We start from the raw sequence: 23,873 nt of genomic DNA, 5'->3' as shown, positions 1-23,873 counted from the left end.
GAGTTTTTCTGTTTCGAGTTTTCCTAGGTCTGCATTAACTATCACTGGTCGTTCAAGTTCTAAGTCTAGGAATTCATATCTCAGATTTTTGGGAAGTGTTTTCAGGTCTAAGGTTGGTTTCTTAAGGCATTGCGTAGGATCCGGTGTTATTGCCAAACATTGGTTAAGTTTGTCTTCTACAAGATAGTCAGATGATTTGTGATTTTCTAACTCTGTTTCTTTTATGCATTCATCGATGATATCCATGAAGTAACATGTGTCTTCTATTGCAGGTGCTTTCAAAAATTGGGAAAGAATGAACTCAATTTTCTCTTCTCCCACTTCGAAAGTGAGTCGTCCTCGTTTTACATCTATGATCGCACCGGCAGTTGCTAAGAACGGTCTTCCCAGTATAATGGGTGTAACTTCATCCTCTCTAATGTCCATAATTATAAAATCGGTTGGAATGTAGAATTGACCTATGCGCACGGGAACGTTTTCAAGAATTCCTACAGGATATTTAACAGAACGATCCGCTAGTTGCACAGACATTTTAATTGGTCTTAATTCTCCCATTTCAAGTTTCTTGCATATGGATAAAGGCATAACACTAATACCGGCTCCTAAATCGCATAAGGCCTTGTCTATGACAAATTTTCCTATGTGACAGGGTATAGAGAAACTACCTGGATCTTTAAGTTTAGGAGGCATATTCTGAATTATAGCGCTACATTCAGCAGTGAGTGTAACAGTTTCGCTATCTTCAAGTTTCCTTTTATTAGAAAGAATTTCTTTTAAGAACTTAGCATATGAGGGCATCTGTGTAATAGCTTCTGTAAAAGGAATTGTGACGTTTAATTGTTTCAGTAGGTCAACAAATTTTTTAAATTGGCCCGCATCTTTGGTTTTAATAAGCCTTTGAGGGTAAGGAATAGGTGGTTTATAAGGTGGTGGAGGTATATAAGGTTCTTTCTTTTCTACGGTTTCCTTATTACTCTCTTCCTTTTCCTTAGGTTTATTTTCTTCCTCAGTCGACTTTTTAGAGTTTTGGTTCTCAGTTCTTGGATCAGACGGTCCTTCCACTTCCGTTCCACTTCTTAGTATGATTGCATGAGCGTGGCTTCTCGGGTTAGGTTGGGGCTGTCCAGGAAATGTGCCAGTTGGGGCAGCAGTAGGCGCTTGTTGTTGAGCTACTTGTGATATTTGTGTTTCCAGCATTTTGTTATGAGTAGCCAGGGCATCTACTTTACTTGCTAGTTGTTTAATTTGTTCGCCAGTGTGTACATTCTGGTTTAAGAAATCTTTATTGGTTTGCTGTTGAGAAGCTATGAAGTTCTCCATCATGATTTCCATGTTGGATTTCCTAGGAACGTTATTGTTAGGTGTAGATGGGATCGGCTTTTGATATCCCGGAGGTATAGCTGGGGCTTGATTTGGAGCTTGTCCAGGCGCGTATAAGGCATTATTACTTTTATATGAAAAATTAGGATGATTCTTCCAGTTGGAGTTATAGGTATGCGAGTAGGGATTTCCTTGAGCATAGTTTACTTGCTCTGCTTGGATTCCTGTTAGGAGCTGACAATCTGCAGGAGTGTGACCTTGGATTCCACAGACCTTGCAATTCTGAGTTATGGCAACCACGGTGGCTGGAGGTGATACATTTAAACTTTCAATTTTATGGACCAGAGCATCCACTTTTGCATTAACATGATCAAGGTTACTTATCTCGTACATGCCACTTTTCGCTTGAGGTTTTTCTACCATTGTTCTTTCGCTTCCCCACTGGTAGTAGTTTTGGGCCATGCTCTCGATAAGTTGATAAGCATCAGCATAAGGTTTGTTCATAAGTGCACCACCTGCGGCGGCGTCTATTGTTAACCTCGTGTTGTACAAGAGACCATTATAGAAGGTATGAATCACTAACCAGTCCTCTAAACCATGGTGTGGACAAAGTCTCATCATGTCTTTGTATCTTTCCCATGCTTCGAAAAGAGACTCGTTATCTTTCTGTTTAAATCCATTTATCTGGGCTCTTAACATAGCTGTTTTGCTCGGCGGAAAATATCGGGCAAGGAAGACTTTCTTCAACTCGTTCCACGTGGTGACTGAGTTGGAGGAAGAGACTGAAGCCATCTTCTAGCGTTATCTCTTAACGAGAAAGTAAAGAGACGAAGTCGAATTGCCTCTGAAGTGACACCATTAGCTTTAACAGTATCAGCGTATTGGACAAATATGGATAAATGAAGGTTTGGATCCTCGGTAGGATTTCCAGAGAATTGGTTCTGTTGCACTGCTTGCAACAGTGAAGGTTTAAGTTCGAAGTTGTTTGCTTCGATTGCGGGTGGAGCAATACTCGAATGTGGCTCATCTTGCGATGGAGCGGCGTAATCTCGAAGAGCACGAGCTGGTTCTGCCATCTCGGGTATCGGTGAAGGAAGAAGATTTTTGAGATCAGGAATTTCAATAGGAGGGAGATTGTTTGCAGCACGATATTCCCGAATTCGTCGTAAGACTCGGAGATATAGTTCGATGTCGTTGATTCGTAAGTAGAACGGCTCGCCTTGTGAGCGAGTGTGTGGCATACAAATCAACGAAAGAAATAAAAACTAAAAATAAGCCTTAGTCTCTACAGCGTAACAGAAGAGTTACGATATCGACTAAATAAAAGTCCCCGGCAACGGCGCCAAAAACTTGATCGCGACTTTATGAGTCGAATTTGGGGTACAAACTGCAAGTGCACAGTTCTATCGCGTAGTTTTAAAAGATATCAATCCCACAGAGACTTATGAATCGATATACTGTTATCTAAGGTTACTTCGTAAAGCTAAGGCCGATGATACTTTGATTGTTCGGGGGAAAAGTTAAAACTAAAATAAGATCTAGATTAAATATCAATTAAGCGGATATCGGTATGTAGTTCGTCGTAATTAGGGAATCAAATCTTCGTTGGTTTCTTGGTTTTTTTTTTAAATAAATCTTTTCAGTAAATACTATTGATTAAAAGTCTTTTCTCAAACTCTCGCTCTGTTGAAGAGACTATGACTTTATATTAACGCAGCTGTCACTTATTGGTTAAGTCCAAAATCACATTTTGAAAACAACAGAATCTATAGAAGCTCTTTTTAAGAAAACACTAATCGTTTAAATACCCTCGTCTCAAACTCTCGCTCTGTTGACTTAGATTATATAATTAAATTCAAATGCTTAACTCTCGTCCTCACATTTAACTTTTAAAAATACTTTTTGAAAAAGATTAGAATTTAATTAACTCTAAAAATTACTTTCGCCCTGATTTAGAATTAATGCTCAATTTACTATGTCCAGTTAAAAACTCAAACTCTCGTTCTATTGAATTTAACTTCTTTATGTCTTTTACTCTCGTACAAAAACTTTGTTATTAAACCTGTAAATTGGGACCATAAAAAGAGTGATTTATTTTTAAATGAAATTAAACCAACTTAGTTTCGATTCCTTTATTTCGCTTACTTTACATACCGATACCTAAATAAATTAGCCAGACATGCTAAACAGATCTAAACAATGCACAAATAAATCCATCTCAGGCAAATAATATAAATAAACAATAAAAGGGCATATATAAATTCAAACAATAATTAAAGAACCTGAGTAATTAATAGCAGTCTTGAACACTCCACCACAGACCGGTTGGATTTGTTCTTGAATTCTTCAATCGGACAGGAAAATAAAAAGCGAAGGAATAAAAATCTAGGATCTAACGTAAGGTTAGATCTAGTAAAAGGTACACAATAGTTTCCGGTGTAGAAACTATTGTGTGAAAAATTAATTAAGTTCTTAAAGGAATTGCTGGAAAAGAAAAATAACAATTGCAAATAAAAGTAAAAACTGTAAAAATAATGGTATGCTTGCACGGCTGGAAGAGAAAAATTGAACGAAGCAGGGAGTCGGCCGGGAGTGAGAGAGAGCTGCAGGGTTTGCCAAAAGCCACTATTTATATTGTTTACTTTTTGTAACGGTCTCCAAAGGCTTTCCGTGTAAAAATCCTCACGTTCCACTAGTCAAGCGTAACAATAGGCTTCAACGTGCCTCTGTTGCGCTTCTGAAGCCAAAAATATAGGAGAATGGTGTGACGTCCGTCACACCATGTGTTACGCTCGTAACACAAGTGGGTAGGGCGTGACGCTCGTCACACCTTGTGTGGCGCTCGTCACAGGTGCAGCGCCTGTGCTTTTGGGCTGGGCCTTGGCTTGGTGGAATTTGCTTCTTTTCATTTCTTTTTGCACCTCCTTTTCTTCCTTTTTCACTTGTGCTTTAAATAAGCCACCTGAGATAAATAGAAAGCAAAATACCAAGTAATATCGAATAAAATGAAATAAATTGGAGTGAATAATAATATAATTTAATTAAATCGAGTCCTAGAATGTGATATTATTTCATGTTATCATTGATGCATGTGAGAGACGATTTATATGATAAATAAGCCGGTGAGATCAGAATAATTGCAAATTCCCTCAAATTAAATATTAAGTTTATGCTTTCCAAGTTTTAATACTCATCAAGACTAGTATCGGATAATGTAGGTTTCGCCTACGCGAGGTGCATGTTCTATATTAGTAAGGTGCGATGGGATAATTGTAATATCCAATTGTTAAAACAATTGGTCAAACTTAACTAAACAAATTATAATAAGATTATATATGTTTAGAAGCAAGAGTTGGAATTGATCCATGTGATGGATTGGAATAAGGAGTTATTCACCCAACTAAAATATTCGAGAGTTGTATTAGATACAATTGGAAGGAGTTCCTACCTAAATAACCTAGTTTTGTGTAATCCGCCTACGCGGACTTAAAACGAAGTGAAATATGGATCTCGACCCACTAGAAAATCTTCCAACGGGATTTTTCGAATCAAATGGTGAGGGTCATTTGTTTTGAGTAACATAGTGGGAGCATATTTAATTAAAGGCCTAATTAAATATGTTATTGATACTTATATTTTCATTAATTCTTATGTAGATTACCATGACAACAAACACCTCTAACAACACCTTGCGATCAATCCTTGACAAGGAAAAATTGTCTGGGACAAATTTTCTGGATTGGCACCGAAACCTGAGGATTGTCCTCAAACATGATAAAAAAGTTGTATGTCTTGGAGAAACCTATTCCTGAAGAGGAACCTCCTAGTTTTGCACCTAAGGCAGAAAGAGATGCTTATAAGAAGCATGTCGATGATGCCAATGAAACTGCTTGTCTCATGCTAGCTACCATGAACTCAGAATTGCAAAAGCAACATGAGAACATGGCAGCGTTCGATATGATCGAACACCTGAAGATGCTCTATCAAGAGCAAGCAAGGCATGAAAGGTTTGAAGTTTCAAATGCCCTTTTTCAAGGCAAGTTAGCTGAGGGAGCCCCTGTAGGTCCCCACGTGCTCAAGATGATTGAGTATGTGGAAAACCTTGAGAGATTGGGTTTTCCCCTCGAAAAAGAACTTGCGACTGATTTGATCTTGCAATCGTTGCCAGATAGATTCAGTCAATTTGTCCTAAATTTCAATATGAATGATATGGGAAAATCTCTTCCTGAACTTCTAGCCATGTTAAGAACTGCTGAGCAGAATCTGAAGTCAAAAGGGAAGTCCATTCTGATGATCGGAAATGGAAAGAGATAGAACAAAAGGCCCACCAAGCAGGGTGATAAAGGGAAAGGCAAGGAAGTTGCCAAACCCAAACCCACTATTGTTGCTTTGAAGCCTAGTGGAGGCATAGCAAGAGAAGGCACCTACTTCCATTGCGGTAAGACCGGACACTGGAAGAGAAACTGCCCAAAGTACCTGGAAGATAAGAAGAATGGAGTAGAGACTTCAACTTCAGGTATTTTTGTTATTGAAATTAATTTATCTACTTCTGCATCATGGGTATTAGATACTGGATGCGGTTCTCACATTTGTACCAATGCGCAGGGACTAAAAAGGAGTAGAGATTTAGCAAAAGGTGGAGTCGACCTACGAGTTGGCAATGTGATCGCTCGACTGTGTGAGTCGAGAATGGGATACAAACTGCAAGTGCACAGTTCTATCGCGTAGTTTTAAAAGATATCGATCCCACAGGGACTTATGAATCGATATACCGTTATCTAAGGTTACTACGTAAAGCTAAGGTGAAAAATGTTTGATTATTTGGGGAAAAACTAAAGGCTAAACTAAGATCTAGATTAAATATTAATAAAACGGATATCGGTATGTAGTTCGTCAAAACTAGGGAATCAAGTCTTTGTCGGTTTCTTGGTTTTAAAATAAATCGTTTCGGTTAACTTTATTGGTTAAAGGTTTTATCTCAAACTCTCGCTCTGTTGAATAAACCATGATTTTATATTAATGTAGCTGTCACTTATAATTAAGTCAAAAACCATATTTTGAAAGCAATAAAGTTGCAAAAACTCTTCTTAAGAAAACACTGACCGTTTTAAACACCCTTATCTCAAACTCTCGCTCTGTTGACTTAGGTTATATAATTAAATCCAAATGCTTAACTCTCGTCCTCACATTCAATCTTTAAAAATACTTTTTGGAAAAGGTCAGAATTTAATTAACTCTAAAACTTGCTCTCGCCCTGATCTAGAATTAATGCCTAACTTACACTGTCCAGTTAAAACCTCAAACTCTCGCTCTATTGATTTTAACTTCTTTATGTCCTTTACTTTTGTAAAAAAATCTTGTTATTAAACCTGTAAGTTGAGACCGTAAAAAGATTGATTTCAATTTTAAGTTTAAATAGACCGACTCAATCTTGATCCCTTATTCTGCTTACTTTACATACCGATATCTAGGCGAATTAGCCAGACATGCTAAATAAACAAGAATACATATCATGCATAAACAGACTCATTCCAGGCAGACAATATAAATAAATAATAAAACAAAACATTAAATAATGATTAAAGAACCTGAATGCGTAATACAATAGTCTTGAACACTCCACCACAAGCCGGTAGGATTTGTTCTTGGAATCTTCAATTAAACAATAAATTAAACCAAGGAAATAAAACTAGAATCTAACGTAAGGTTAGATCCGATAAAAAGTTGCACAATAGTTTCCGGTGTAGAAACTATTATGCGAAAAATATCTAAATGCTAAAAAGGGAAAGGTAAATTGCAAGGGAAAAAGAATGTAGAACTTGCAAAAGAAATAAATAAATAAACAATGTTAAGTTGTTGGAAAAGAAAAATAAGCAAAAGCGCAAAAAGAAAGAAAATTGGAAAAGCTTCGGCAATGTGAGCGTGGAAAAACCGAGGAACCCTTTTAGGTTTTAGAGATAGCTATTTATATTGGTGCTGGTAACTGCTTTTCGTTTCCCAAGGTCTTCAACGTGGCTAAATGCACGGCGTGGATATAGGACACAAACTCCTCAACGTCTCTTCAAGTCTTCTGAGGGCGTTACTTGCGCCAAAAAGGTAGTGGAATGGTGTGACGCTCGTCACACCATGTGTGACGTCCGTCACAAGGCTGTTTTGCGTGACGCTCGTCACGCACACTGTGACGTCCGTCACAGGCACAACATTGGTGACTTGTGCGCTTTGGGCTGGGCTTTGGCCTTTGGTTCCTTTTCTCTCCTTTTTCACCTCCTTTTCTTCCATTTTCACTTGTTCTTCAAAATAGACTACCTGCGACAAATAGGAAGAAAATACCACGTAATATCTCATAAAATGCAGTAAACCGAAATAAATAGTCATAGAATTTAATGGAATTAAGTCCTAAAATATGATATAATTTCGTGTTATCAAACTCCCCCATACTTAGATCTTTGCTTGTCCTCAAGCAAAATTCAGTATAGAAATCGTTTTCAAAAATTTAGCCAGGCGAAGTTTCAAAACACACATCAATTCGTAATAGGTTGCAAGTGGATTTTGTTTAGAAGCAACTTGAGTTTAACCTTGACATCAACAACTACCGTTACAACCTCAGATAACCCGACCTTATGCAAACCAGTTCGAGCAATGCCATTATAGCTATCCTAGTTCCTTTACTCTTATTTCACCCGTTTTCATTCTAGCGAAATCACATTAAGCCCTTTATCTTTTCGCGCACATAGTGGAGTAACCGGTTAGTGATTATGATCCGCTTTTAGCTAGAAGTTCTGGTACATAAGTCGGATAACTTCGTCATTCACTCCATTGCAAATTGTGGGGGATCGAACCGTAGTCCGCCCTACCGAGTTCAGTACCAGATACCTACTGAACCAACTCATAATGGATCTTTCATATTGTGTTTTTGCATGATCTGCAACCTTTAGATTAAATGATCTGGTAAGGATCACCTAATTTAATCAGTACATTTCCTGATATATTCATATATTTTATGTTACTTTGGGGGATCATTCACTTATATTCATCGGCTCTCCACGTAGTTTGCTATTAAGATGGTGCTGACTTCTCGTATAAACTACTCGGGGTTACTATAAAACTAAAAGTTCGAGGAATCGGTATAATAGGTACTTATCCTGATCTAACATGTTGAGGTTCTCATAGCGTTGTTATGGTAATGATTTTTGTCTTGATTTCACTCAAGTTGTATAAAATAAGCGACCTTTATACTTATTGGGTGTGTTAAATTTTTGTTATGGCTCATGAAAATTTTTGAGGGAATAGATAATAGAAATTTTCACACTCGGGACTCAACTTAAAATTATTATTATTTTTTTTTTTTTTTTTTTTTTAGGAAATAACATTAAAAGGAAAAGTACATACTTGAACAATGGAAATAGGAAGAACAAGTTTCCCCCCCCCCCTACTTAAATTAAACATTATCCCCAATGTTTTAAGGAAATGAAATACAATATGGAAAGGAAAAAAAAAAACTACAACTAAGGTTGTCTTCCGCCTCTGGTTCTTGGACCTGGTGATCTCTGACGTAAGTCTAAGTTGTCGAACCTGCTGAACAACTCAGTAAACCGCTGGTCGGTTATGGCATTCCTAGCATCCTGTTACTGTTGCATTTGACGCATCATCTGCAGCATTTCGACATTCTGTGCCTGCATACCGTCGATAGCATCCATAATGTCGTCGTTGGTTGCAGGCCTTCTTCGTCGACGACGTTGGGAGGATGGGCCAGTTGCATTACTGGAAGGGTTGAGCGGGACTGACTGTTGTGTAGGCGGATGATCACCTTGTTCCATTTCTTCAAACTCATCTGTTTGCGGGTTTGTTTGTGAAGGCTCGGTGGTTTCGGGAGCGTTTAGATCGTAGAGGTGGCAGTCGGGGTTTGTGACATCAGTGCGGGCAGTATTTGGTAGAACAACGCTTGGGACTGCCTGGTTGTTCACCATAAGATAATATCCTCCGCCTACTCTGTTCTTAATCAAGCGGCTGGATCGACAGTAGCTGATATCCATAGATAGGGGAGGTAGGGATTCTAAAGTTTGAAGTTTATCCCCTAGGTGTAGGCCAAGTGCTATGGTGGTGATTAATCCACCGATTATAAAAGGTTGCCTGCCTCTAGCACATAAGGTGCGGATATGATGAAAGAGAAAGGAGGCGGCGTTTACCTGAGTATCTGGTTCGAAGACGCACTGGAGGAAAAATAGTTCCTTTGAGTTGACCTGGCTGTTGTTTGGCCTTCCAAAAACTGTGTTTTGCAAGATGCGGATAAAGTACCGGATAGTGGGGTTATGTATATGGGAGAGAAGGAGCTCTTCCCAGTTGTAGGTATCTATACCGGAAATTTTCTTAAAAAGGCTGAAAACACCAACTGTGTTCCAGTTTGAGGTTGGAGGGATTCTGGCGTGCAGCAGACCTTCTGTGGGAAATTGTAGCATGGTACTCAATTGGTTTTGGGTTAGGGAGTACTCGGTGTTAAACATCCGGAAGGTTGCGGTACCGGTTAAAAATTCGTCTTCACCGGCGGGAGTGGTGTAGTCGTATGAACTTAAGAATTCTAAGGTTAGGGATGGGTAGGTGGGTTGATTATGAGTGCAAAGGAAGGTTAAGTTGGCTTGACGGAGCATCCATTCGATACCTTGGAGTAGGCCTAATTGTTGTAAACAAGGTTAAATCGGGGTACCTGGTGGAAGCGACGCCTCGCTGTTGGAAACGCTCGAATTGCTCCCTTTGATAATTGTCATCTTCGGATCGGAAGATGATATTTCCGAAATTCTGATTTCCCGCCATTGTGATGAATTTTGAAGGGGTGATTTGGAAAGAAAAAGAAATGTATTTGATAGGAGAGGATTGTTTGTGGTGAATGAAGGAAGGTTTGGTGGGTATTTATAGGAGAAGAATTTGGAAGGTGGAAAGAAAAGGTGGTTGAAAAGTAATTAAGTGTGGTTAAATGAAAAATGAATGGGGAAGGTAAAAAGTTAAAGGTGTAACGTTCGTCTCCAACGGCTCCTTAACGTTCACTAGTCTGAGGAGTGTTACGCTCGTCACAGGGGTGTGACGCTCGTAACAGGCAATAGGCGTGCCGTCCGTTACGGATAATGTGACGCTCGTCACACATTCCTTTTTGGAAAGGCTACAGTAGCATTTCACAAAATCACTTCGGTAAAGGATTTAATTTTTGTTATTTGTTTTGTTTTGTTTTGCTTATGATCAGTTTAGTCTGCAGTTTAATTTATTGTGCACGCTTAATCTGCTTTGTATAATAATAATTCATAGGTAGCAACAGTAGAGCATAATAGCTATTGCATAATAAAATTAAATAAACAGCTTCAATAAAAATGATCATAATGTAATATAGGAAAGGAAAACAATGAAATGAAAAAAAAAAAATGCGAACACGAATTCAAATAACATTAATGAAAAATCTAATTTAAAACTAAATAACTTAGAAAAATAACTAAACTCTATCCCTCTGTACGATCTCTGGCCGGAGGAGCAAAAGAGTTAACATGATGTAGCAACTCGTGAAACTGATTCGTCATACTGCTCATGTATCCTAGAACTTCGTGTCTCATGTTAGTAAATTCTCCTCTGAGGGCGTCTTGTTCTGACATCAAAGCTTCAATGGCGGTGTTATAATCAGTTCCGGGCATATGATGTCGGAGGTCAGGTATGGCTGATTCTTCGGTCTGAACAGGCTGAGGAGGAGGGTCAATATCATGATAGCCGGATGGTGTCTGAGGGTCAGATTCAGCATGAGGGATCTGGTCAACATAATTCTCATAGTCATTACAAATTTCATAATCCTGGATGGATTCAGTGGATCTAGTAGGAGTTGGGGTTTCATTCAGGTTATAGAGCCAGTTCCTTTGGTTATGAACACTAGTCCTAGGATCGGGCATGGTGAATAGGCAGAGAACCTGGTTATCAATAATAAGCTCAAACTCATCAGTCCCTAGGTTTGCTATAAACATAGTGCTGAAGAGGAAAGGTATACTCATAGTAGTAATGCCACAAAAAGGGTTTAGGTCAAGCATAGGCTGACGTAACCCAATAGCATTACCTATCATAGTTATCAAACCGCCTATTCTAATGGGTGCTCGCTCATCCTGGATAAGGTGGTCCAAATTAGCTAACATAAAAGTGGCACCGTTCATTGGACGGTTCTGGGAAGCACAAAATATGATGAAGAGTTCATCACGTGAAACTGAAGTACTATTTGGCTTCTTCCCAAATAAAGTGTGGGTCAGGATCTTATGGAAATAGCGAAAGGCCGGGTTGTGTATGTTTCCAGAGAGAAACTCATGTTCTTCGGGCTCATCATTTCCAGTCAGCCTACCCCAAAAGTGTTCAAGCTCTCTATATTCAAAAAGTTCTTCCTGGCTTACAGTGAATGTATCAAAGGAGGTAGGGAAACCCAAAAGGTTGGTGAAGTCTCTAATATTAAATTGGTACTCCATATTGAACATTCTGAACTGGATAAAACCTCTGCTAATTCCTTTTCCATGGCTGGGTAGATAGATTAATGAGCTAAGGAATTCTAGTGTGAGTCTCCGGTAGGTGGTGAAATGTCTCAGGATAGGGGATGTCTCCCATCCAATCTGATTCAGCAAATACAGGACACTCTGTCTCAGTCCAAGGGCAGTCATAGCCCAATCATCAGCATATAAACTAGGTAGCATCTCTCTAGCGGCTAGTTCTTCAAACTTTTGTTTCTGAGCCATTCCTCTGAACTTGATACCCATACGATCAATATGTCCCATCTGGTTAGTGTTAGCTAGAGAAAAGAAAACATGAGTTTAAGTCAGGATTTGGCCAAATGCCGAAAGAAGAAAAAATTATTATTATTATATTTTTTTTCTTTTTGAATAAATCAAGAATGAATGCTAAACAGAAATTAAAAGAATAATTAAGAAAGAAATAGGGAAATGATAATAATAGAATAATAAAATAACAAACTAATTTGTGGGTTGTCTCCCACTAAGCGCTTTGTTTAAATGTCGCAAGCTCGACAAAGAAACTGTTAAATATAATCTATAGGTCCTGGGGGCGTTTCGTCTAAGTGTAGGATTTACGAGTCCTCGTTGGTTTCCGCATAGTGATAGTGTTTCAGACGTTGCCCGTTTACGGTGAACGGTTCTGTAGATTTTCCTTTTATTTCTACCGCTCCACTGGGAAAGATTTTAGTGATATGAAAAGGCCCTGACCATCTGGATCGTAGTTTTCCCGGGAATAACTTTAGTCTAGAGTTAAATAAAAGTACTGCGTCGCCTTGCTTGAAGATTTTCCTTGATATACGCTTGTCATGCCATTGTTTTGTTCTTTCTTTATAGATTCTGGCATTTTCATAGGCGTCTCTTCTGAGTTCCTCTAATTCGTTTATGTCAAGGATTCTCTTTTCACCGGCGGCTTTATAATTCCAATTTAGATTTCTAATAGCCCAATAGGCTTTATGTTCTAATTCTACCGGGAGGTGACAGGATTTTCCATAAATGAGCTTAAATGGGGTCGTCCCTATGGGGGTTTTATAAGCAGTTCGGTAAGCCCACAAAGCTTCTGGTAATTTCAATGACCAATCTTTCCTTGAAGTGGCGACCGTTTTTTCTAGTATTTGCTTGATTTCTCTGTTAGATACTTCCACTTGTCCACTGGTTTGAGGGTGGTAAGGTGTTGCTATCCTATGTCTTACTCCATACTTAAGTAGTAGTTTTTCGAGTACCTTGGATATAAAGTGTGATCCACCATCACTGACTACTATTCTTGGGATGCCAAATCTCGGAAATATTATATTTTTAAAGAGTCTAGTTACTACTCGGGTGTCATTTGTTGGAGAAGCTACAGCTTCGATCCATTTTGATACGTAGTCAACTGCCACGAGTATGTATTTGTTACCGAAAGAGGATGGAAAGGGTCCCATGAAGTCTATTCCCCACACGTCGAAAATCTCTACTTCCAAAATACCTTTTTGTGGCATCTCGTCACGTCTAGATATGTTTCCCGTGCGTTGACATCTGTCACACTCCTTAATAGCCGCATGTACGTCCTTCCATATAGTTGGCCAATAAAAGCCGGCTTGTAGGATTTTAGAGCAGGTCTTGGATGTACTTGTGTGTCCACCATAAGGAGCGGAGTGACAGTGTTGGATTATATTTTCTACTTCTTCTTCGGGTATACATCGACGGAAAATACCATCGGGGCCTCTTTTGAAAAGTAAGGGATCATCCCAGTAATAGTGTTTTATGTCGTAGAAGAATCGTTTCTTCTGCTGGTAAGATAAAGTAGGTGGAACTATTCCGGCAGCTAAATAATTGACTAGATCAGCGTACCATGGTGTGACGGATATAGCTAAGGTGGTTTCTACTTGCATGTCGGAGTTGTTCTCTTCCAAAGTAGCTATAAGTTTGTCATACGAGAAATCATCATTAATTGATGTTCTTTCCGGTTCAAGGTTCTCAAGTCTAGAGAGATGGTCTGCTACTACGTTTTCAGTTCCTTTCTTGTCCTTGATTTCTAAGTCGAATTCTTGTAGCAACAAGATCCATCTTAGGAGTCTAGGTTTAGCATCCTTTTTTGTTAAAAGGTACCTGATAGCAGCGTGATCAGTGTAGACTATTATTTTGGCTCCTACCAAGTAAGAACGAAATTTATCTAGCGCAAATACCACTGCTAGGAGTTCTTTCTCGGTAGTGGCGTAATTCATTTGCGCTTCATCCAGGGTTCTGCTTGCGTAATATATTACGTGAAGCTTTTTATCCTTTCGTTGTCCTAAAACAGCACCTACAGCATAATCACTGGCATCGCACATTATTTCGAATGGTTCATTCCAGTCTGGTGTCTGCATTATGGGTGCGGAGATCAATGCTTGTTTAAGTGTTTGAAATGCTTTTAAACAGTTATCGTCGAATATGAATTCGGCATCTTTCATCAATAGTCCGGTTAAAGGTTTAGTTATCTTAGAGAAGTCTTTGATGAATCGTCGGTAAAAACCGGCGTGTCCTAAAAAGCTTCGTACTTCTCTCACGGTTCTTGGGGGTTGAAGATTTTCGATTACCTCTATTTTGGCTTTGTCTACTTCAATTCCTCTGTTCGAGATGATGTGTCCTAAAACAATTCCTTCTTGTACCATAAAGTGGCACTTTTCCCAGTTAAGTACTAAGTTTACTTTTACACATCGCTCAAGGACTCTTTCTAGGTTTTCAAGGCATTCCTCGAAACTTTGTCCGTATACAGAAAAGTCATCCATAAATACTTCCATGATGTTTTCGAGAAAGTCGGCGAATATTGCCATCATGCATCTTTGAAAGGTTGCAGGGGCATTACACAGACCAAACGGCATTCGTCTATAAGCGAAGGTACCAAAAGGGCACGTGAACGTTGTCTTTTCTTGGTCATCAGGGTGAATTGGTATTTGAAAGAAGCCTGAATAACCGTCTAGATAACAGAAATGTGAATGTTTTGCTAATCGTTCTAACATTTGGTCAATGAATGGTAAAGGGAAATGATCTTTTCGGGTTGCTTTGTTTAGTTTCCTATAATCAATGCACATTCTCCATCCCGATTCGATTCGTTTAGTTATAGTTTCTCCTTTTTCGTTTTCAATAACGGTTATGCCTCCTTTCTTTGGTACAACGTGTACAGGGCTAACCCATTTGCTATCAGATATAGGATATATAATACCTGCTTCCAATAACTTGGTTATTTCTTTCTTTACTACCTCACTCAGGATCGGATTTAGTCTTCTCTGGTGTTCCCTAGAGGTTTTACAGTCTTCTTCTAACATGATGCGGTGCATACAAATAGAAGGGCTTATTCCTTTAAGATCGGTGATGTGGTATCCTAGTGCGGTGGGGTACTTCCTTAAGATATGTAGGAGTTTTTCTGTTTCGAGTCTTCCTAGATCTGCATTAACTATCACAGGTCGTTCAAGTTCTAAGTCTAGGAATTCATATCTCAGATTTTTGGGAAGTGTCTTCAGCTCAGGGGTTGGTTTGTTAAGACATTGTGTAGGGTCCGGTGTTATTGCTAAACATTGGTTAGGTTTGTCTTCTAAAAGATAGTCTGATGATTTGTCTTCTCCTAACTCTGCTTCTTTTATGCATTCATCGATGATATCCATGAAGTAACATGTATCTTCTATTGCAGGTGCTTTCAAGAATTGGGAAAGAATGAATTCAATTTTCTCTTCACCTACTTCGAAGGTGAGTCGTCCTCGTTTTACGTCTATGATTGCACCGGCAGTTGCTAAGAATGGTCTTCCCAGTATAATGGGTGTAATATCATCTTCTCTAATGTCCATAATTGTAAAATCAGTGGGAATGTAAAACTGACCTATGCGTACGGGAACGTTTTCAAGGATTCCTACAGGATATTTGATGGAACGATCTGCTAGTTGCACAGACATTTTGGTCGGTCTTAATTCTCCCATTTCCAGTTTCTTACATATGGATAAAGGCATAACGCTAATTCCGGCTCCTAAATCGCATAAAGCTTTGTCGATGACAAATTTTCCTATGTGACAGGGTATAGAGAAATTACCCGGATCCTTGAGTTTATGAGGCATGTTTTGGATTATTGCGCTACATTCGGCAGGGAGTGTAACGGTTTCGCTATCCTCAAGTTTCCTCTTATTAGAAAGGATTTCTTTTAAGAATTTAGCATATGAGGGCATCTGCGTAATAGCTTCGGTGAACGGAATTGTAACGTTTAATTGTTTAAGGAGATCAACAAATTTTCTAAATTGGCCCGCATCTTTGGTTTTAACAAGCCTTTGAGGGTAAGGTATAGGTGGTTTGTAAGGTGGTGGAGGTACATAAGGTTTGTTCTTTTCTAGGGTTTCCTTATTACTCTCTTCCTTTTCCTTAGGTTCACTTTCCTCAGTTGATTTCTTAGGGTTTTGGTTTTCTATCCTTGGATCAGACGGTCCTTCCACTTCCGTTCCACTTCTTAATATAATTGCATGAGCTTGGCTTCTCGGATTAGGTTGGGGCTGTCCAGGGAATGTACCAGTTGGGGCAGCAGTAGGTGCTTGTTGTTGAGCTACTTGTGATATTTGTGTTTCCAGCATTTTGTTATGGGTAGCCAAGGCATCTACTTTGCTTGCTAGTTGTTTAAGTTGTTCGCCAGTGTGTACATTCTGGTTTAAGAAATCTTTATTGGTTTGTTGTTGGGAAGCTATAAAGTTTTCCATCATGATTTCCAAGTTGGATTTTCTAGGGGTATTATTGTTAGGCATGGATGGGTTCGGTTTCTGATATCCCGGAGGTATAGATGGGGCTTGATTTGGAGACTGTCCAGGTGCGTACGAAGCATTATTACTCTTATATGAAAAGTTTGGATGGTTCTTCCAATTTGGGTTATAGGTATTCGAATAGGGGCTTCCTTGAGCATAGTTTACTTGCTCTGCTTGGATTCCTGTCAAGAGTTGACAGTCCGTAGGAGTGTGACCTTGGATTCCACAGACATCGCAATTCTGAGTTATAGCAACCACGGCGGCTGGGGGTGATACGTTTAAACTTTCAATTTTCTGGACCAAAGCATCCACTTTTGCATTAACGTGATCAAGGTTACTTATCTCGTACATGCCAGTTTTCGTTTGAGGTTTTTCCACCGTTGTTCGTTCGGTTCCCCACTGATAGTGGTTTTGGGCCATGCTCTCGATAAGCTGGTAAGCATCAGCATAAGGTTTGTTCATTAATGCACCACCTGCAGCGGCGTCTATTGTTAACCTTGTGTTGTATAAGAGACCATTATAAAATGTGTGAATTACTAACCAGTCTTCCAAACCATGGTGTGGGCAAAGTCTCATCATGTCTTTGTATCTTTCCCATGCTTCGAAAAGAGACTCGTTGTCTTTCTGTTTAAATCCGTTTATCTGGGCTCTTAACATAGCTGTTTTGCTTGGCGGAAAGTATCGGGCAAGAAAAACTTTCTTCAACTCGTTCCAGGTGGTGACTGAGTTGGAAGGGAGAGATTGAAGCCATCTTCTAGCGCTATCTCTTAATGAGAAAGGAAAAAGACGAAGTCGAATTGCCTCTGAAGTGACACCATTAGCTTTAACAGTATCGGCGTATTGGACAAATACGGATAAATGAAGGTTTGGATCTTCGGTAGGATTTCCAGAGAATTGGTTCTGTTGCACAGCCTGCAACAGCGAAGGTTTGAGTTCGAAGTTGTTTGCTTCGATTGCGGGCGGAGCAATACTTGAATGCGGCTCATCTTGCGATGGAGCGGCGTAATCTCTAAGAGCACGAGCTGGTTCTGCCATCTCGGGTGAAAGAAGAAGATCTTTGAGATCAGGAAATTCGATAGGAGGGAGATTGTTTTCAGCACGATATTCCCGAATTCGTCGTAAGACTCGGAGATATAGCTCGATATCGTTGATTCGTAAATAGAGCGGTTCGCCTTGTGAGCGAGTGCGTGGCATACAAATCAACGAAAGAAAGAATAGAAGAAAGAGAAACCTTAGTCTCTACAGCGTAACGGAAGAGTTACGATATCGATTAAATAAAAGTCCCCAGCAACGGCGCCAAAAACTTGATCGCTCGACTGTGTGAGTCGAGAATGGGATACAAACTGCAAGTGCACAGTTCTATCGCGTAGTTTTAAAAGATATCGATCCCACAGGGACTTATGAATCGATATACCATTATCTAAGGTTACTACGTAAAGCTAAGGTGAAAAATGTTTGATTATTTGGGGAAAAACTAAAGGCTAAACTAAGATCTAGATTAAATATTAATAAAACGGATATCGGTATGTAGTTCGTCAAAACTAGGGAATCAAGTCTTTGTCGGTTTCTTGGTTTTAAAATAAATCGTTTCGGTTAACTTTATTGGTTAAAGGTTTTATCTCAAACTCTCGCTCTGTTGAATAAACCATGATTTTATATTAATGTAGCTGTCACTTATAATTAAGTCAAAAACCATATTTTGAAAGCAATAAAGTTGCAGAAACTCTTCTTAAGAAAACACTGACCGTTTTAAACACCCTTATCTCAAACTCTCGCTCTGTTGACTTAGGTTATATAATTAAATCCAAATGCTTAACTCTCGTCCTCACATTCAATCTTTAAAAATACTTTTTGGAAAAGGTCAGAATTTAATTAACTCTAAAACTTGCTCTCGCCCTGATCTAGAATTAATGCCTAACTTACACTGTCCAGTTAAAACCTCAAACTCTCGCTCTATTGATTTTAACTTCTTTATGTCCTTTACTTTTGTAAAAAAATCTTGTTATTAAACCTGTAAGTTGAGACCGTAAAAAGATTGATTTCAATTTTAAGTTTAAATAGACCGACTCAGTCTTGATCCCTTATTCTGCTTACTTTACATACCGATATCTAGGCGAATTAGCTAGACATGCTAAATAAACAAGAATACATATCATGCATAAACAGACTCATTCCAGGCAGACAATATAAATAAATAATAAAACAAAACATTAAATAATGATTAAAGAACCTGAATGCGTAATACAATAGTCTTGAACACTCCACCACAAGCCGGTAGGATTTGTTCTTGGAATCTTCAATTAAACAATAAATTAAACCAAGGAAATAAAACTAGAATCTAACGTAAGGTTAGATCCGATAAAAAGTTGCACAATAGTTTCCGGTGTAGAAACTATTATGCGAAAAATATCTAAATGCTAAAAAGGGAAAGGTAAATTGCAAGGGAAAAAGAATGTAGAACTTGCAAAAGAAATAAATAAATAAACAATGTTAAGTTGCTGGAAAAGAAAAATAAGCAAAAGCGCAAAAAGAAAGAAAATTGGAAAAGCTTCGGCAATGTGAGCGTGGAAAAACCGAGGAACCCTTTTAGGTTTTAGAGATAGCTATTTATATTGGTGCTGGTAACTGCTTTTCGTTTCCCAAGGTCTTCAACGTGGCTAAATGCACGGCGTGGATATAGGACACAAACTCCTCAACGTCTCTTCAAGTCTTCTGAGGGCGTTACTTGCGCCAAAAAGGTAGTGGAATGGTGTGACGCTCGTCACACCATGTGTGACGTCCGTCACAAGGCTATTTTGCGTGACGCTCGTCACGCACACTGTGACGTCCGTCACAGGCACAGCATTGGTGACTTGTGCGCTTTGGGCTGGGCTTTGGCCTTTGGTTCCTTTTCTCTCCTTTTTCACCTCCTTTTCTTCCATTTTCACTTGTTCTTCAAAATAGACTACCTGCGACAAATAGGAAGAAAATACCACGTAATATCTCATAAAATGCAGTAAACCGAAATAAATAGTCATAGAATTTAATGGAATTAAGTCCTAAAATATGATATAATTTCGTGTTATCACAATGGAGCAAAGGTTGCTGCTTTAGCCGTAGGAACTTATGTATTGACTTTATCTAGTTGTTTAATAATTCAGTTAGAGAAATGTTATTATGTACCTGCAATTAGCAGGAATATTATTTCCGTTTCTTGTTTGGACAAGTTTGGTTTTTCATTTATAATAAAGAACAATTGTTGCTCAATTTATTTGAATGATATATTCTATGCTACTGCACAAATGAACAATGGACTATATGTCCTTGATCTTGAAATGCCTATTTATAACATTAATACTAAAAGGATGAAACCTAATGAGTTAAATCCAACTTACCTTTGGCATTGTCGATTAGGCCACATAAATGAGAAACACATTTCCAAACTCCATAAAGATGGACTGTTGGACTCTTTTGATTATGAATCATATGAGACATGCAGATCTTGTTTAATTGGAAAGATGACAAAGTCTCCATTCACAGGAAAAGGTGAAAGAGCTAATGATCTTTTGGCCCTCATACATACTGATGTATGTGGACCACTGAACATACAAGCCAGAGGAGGTTTTCAGTACTTCATCACATTTACTGATGATTTCAGTAGATACGGTTATGTGTATTTAATGAAACACAAATCAGAGTCCTTTGAAAAGTTCAAGGAATTCAAGAATGAAGTACAAAACCAACTAGGTAAGAATATTAAAACTCTTCGATCAGATCGAGGTGGTGAGTATTTAAGCCTAGAGTTTGATGACCATCTGAAAGAGTGTGGGATCCTATCCCAACTTACTCCTCCTGGAACACCCCAATGGAATGGTGTATCTGAGAGAAGAAATCGAACCCTGTTAGACATGGTCCGATCCATGATGAGTCACGCCGATCTTCCAAACTCCTTTTGGGGACATGCACTATTGACAGCAGCTTACACACTTAACCGTGTTCCATCCAAAAAGGTTGAGAAGACACCATATGAGATATGGAGTGGTAAGAAACCACATATGTCTTACATGAAGATTTGGGGTTGCGAAGTTTATGTGAAACGATAAATTTCAACTAAGCTTGAGCCCAAATCTGACAAATGCTTATTTGTGGGGTATCCTAAAGAAACAAGAGGGTATTACTTCTACAATCCTTCTGAGGGCAAAGTGTTTGTCGCTCGAACTGGAGTTTTCCTAGAAAAGGATTTTATTTCCAAAGGAATCAGTGGGAGGAAAGTAGAGTTTGAAGAAATTCAAGAATCAAAAAGCATCGATACCCCTATGGAGGAATTAGAGCAGGAAACACAAGTAGTTGTGGAAGAGCAACCTGCTCAAGTAGAACAAGACCAGCGTAGGTCAAGCAGGATACGTCACATACCTGAGAGATATGGATATCTCATAACTGATCAAGGTGATGTATTACTCATGGATCAAGATGAGCATGTGACCTACCAAGAGGCCATAACTGGTCCCGAGCCTGAGAAGTGTCTAGAAGCCATGAAATCTGAAATGGATTCCATGTACACAAACCAAGTTTGGACCTTGGTAGAGCCTCCTGTAGGAGTTAACCCTATAGGATGCAAGTGGGTCTTCAAAAAGAAGACTGACATGGATGGTAAGGTACATACCTATAAGGCAAGACTGGTTGCAAAAGGATATAAGCAAATTCATGGGGTTGACTATGATGAAACCTTTTCACCAGTTGCAATGCTTAAATCTGTTCGGATTTTACTTGTTATCGCTGCATATCATGATTATGAAATATGGCAGATGGATGTCAAAACTGCTTTCCTTAATGGGAATCTTCTTGAGGATGTGTACATGACACAGCCTGAAGGATTTGACATACCAGAAGAAGCCCAAAAGATATGTAAGTTACAAAGATCAATCTATGGATTGAAGCAAGCTTCCAGAAGCTGGAATCTTCGTTTTGATGAAACGGTAACACAATATGGATTCATCAAGAACGAAGATGAGCCTTGTGTCTACAAGAAGGTTAGTGGGAGCAGGATCGTTTTCCTGGTATTATATGTAGATGACATATTACTCATTAGAAACGATGTCCCTAACCTGCAACAAGTAAAGTCTTGGTTGGGGAAATGCTTTTCTATGAAGGACTTAGGTGAAGCAGCCTATATATTAGGAATCAAAATCTATAGAGATAGATCACAAAAACTGCTTGGCCTAAGTCAGAGTACGTACATAGACAAAGTGCTGAGACGCTTTAATATGCATGATTCCAAGAAAGGATTCATACCTATGCAACATGGCATGTGTCTATCAAAACCACAATCCCCTTCAACTAAGGAAGAAAGGGATCTCATGAATAAGATTCCATATGCATCTGCAATAGGATCTATCGTATATGCCATGTTATGTACTTGACCAGATGTCTCGTATGCTTTAAGTACAACGAGTAGGTATCAATCTGATCCTGGTGATGCCCATTGGGTAGCTGTCAAGAATATCCTTAAGTATTTGAGAAGGACTAAGGACTCATTCTTGATATATGGAGGTCAGGAAGAGTTGGTTGTAATTGGATACACCGATGCTAGCTTCCAGACAGATAAGGATGACTTTAGATCGCAATCTGGTTATGTGTTTTGCTTAAACGGTGGCGCTGTGAGCTGGAAAAGTTCAAAGCAAGATACAGTTGTTGATTCTACAACCGAGGCCGAGTATATTGCTGCCTCAAGTGCAGCAAAGGAAGCTGTTTGGATCAAAAAGTTCATTAGTGAACTTGGCATAGTTCCTAGCATTGTGGATCCCATTGGTTTCTATTGTGATAACAATGGTGCTATCGCACAAGCTAAGGAGCCTAGATCTCACTAACAATCCAAACACATACTTAGGCGCTATCACCTCATTCGAGAGATAATATATAGAGGAGATGTGAAAATATGCAGAGTACCTGCACTTGACAATATTGTTGACCCACTGACAAAGCCTCTTGCGCAGCAGAAGCATGATGGCCATACTAGATCTATGGGTATTAGGGGTGTGCCTGATTGGCTCTAGTTCTAGTGGGAGATTGTTGGTGTAAGCCCTAGAGGCCAATACTTTTGGTACTTGTATCGAATTATTTATTAACAATAAAAGGCTTTTTCTTTATTATGTTTGTTTAATAAAGTCCCTGGAATAGATAGTCCGTTTAATGTATCAAGTGTGACTTAATCATGAGATCACATTAAACATAAGGACACTATTCTTAAAGTATCCGTAGTCGAGCTTTATTGTGAAGTGGGATAACATTAAAGCATGAAGACTATTATGTTTATAGACTGATGATCACATCTCATGGATCATGGATAAGGAGTTATCAAGTCTCAAACATAGGTATGAATATTAAGAGTAATATTTATACTGGATTGACCCGCTATGAGAATACTATATAGAATGTTATGCAAAGTGTCATAAGTTATTCTCATGGTGATAATGGTGTATACCACCCTTCGACCTGAAACCACTATGGACCCTAGATGTAGAGTCGAGTGCCTTATTGCTGATCAAATGTTGTCCGTAATTGGATGACCATAAAGACAGTTGATGGGTACTCCACGAAGCATGATAAGGGACATGAGTGACCTAGATGGAATTTGCCCATCTTGCATAATAGGATAAATGTCTATGGGCCCAATATTGAACTGGACAAGGATGACACGGTCTATGCCTTGTGTTCAATATAGACATAAGGGCAAAAGGGTAATTATACACATAATTATTTTCACAAAAGGATTTGTCAAATCACATGACATTTTCATGTCTTAGGTAGCAGTGATGTGTTGCTAGATACCCCTCACTATTTATTATGTTAAATACGTGATTTAATATAATTGCCAATGCCGCGAAAACCTATAGGGTCACCACAAAGAACGGATTGATGAGAGATAGAGTAATTAAGGAATACCGTAATATACGGTGCCCTTAAGTGAATTATAGAACATCGTAAGGTACGGTGTACTTAAGTAGAATACAAAATATGGTAAGGTACCACGCGCTTAAGTGATTTTGGCATATTATAAGATATGGGCCATATACACTTGAGTGGGCTTTTTAGCTTGCAGCCCACACAAGTGGTTCTATAAATAGAACCCTTGTGTAGAAGCATTGACACACTTGTAATTTTGTTTCTCTCTCTCTCTCTCTCACTTAAAGCCTTCATTCGTAGCAACTAGCACTGAGATTGAAGGAATCCGTTCGTGTGGACTGAGTAGAGGCGTTGTCATCGTTCAACGTTCGTGATCGCCATAAGAGGTAATGATTCTATCACTGATCATGCCCATTCGTAAGGA

The 23,873-nt window shown here is 38.9% G+C and overlaps 1 non-coding gene and 1 pseudogene across 1 annotated transcript; both read left to right on the top strand.

Moving 5' to 3' along the window:
- Positions 1 to 1,912: 1,912 nt before the first annotated feature.
- Positions 1,913 to 2,019, top strand: LOC127125157 (small nucleolar RNA R71). Its single transcript, XR_007804615.1, has one exon. It is a non-coding gene; the product is annotated as a small nucleolar RNA R71 (small nucleolar RNA).
- A 15,098-nt stretch (positions 2,020 to 17,117) lies between these two features.
- Positions 17,118 to 17,217, top strand: LOC127124364 (uncharacterized; annotated as a pseudogene).
- Positions 17,218 to 23,873: the final 6,656 nt, after the last annotated feature.

Source organism: Lathyrus oleraceus, chromosome 2 (assembly GCF_024323335.1).
Source record: "Lathyrus oleraceus cultivar Zhongwan6 chromosome 2, CAAS_Psat_ZW6_1.0, whole genome shotgun sequence".
Classification (NCBI taxonomy): domain Eukaryota; kingdom Viridiplantae; phylum Streptophyta; class Magnoliopsida; order Fabales; family Fabaceae; genus Lathyrus; species Lathyrus oleraceus.
Note: the sequence above shows the minus strand (reverse complement) of the source record. Positions and strands in the feature narration are given on the sequence as shown.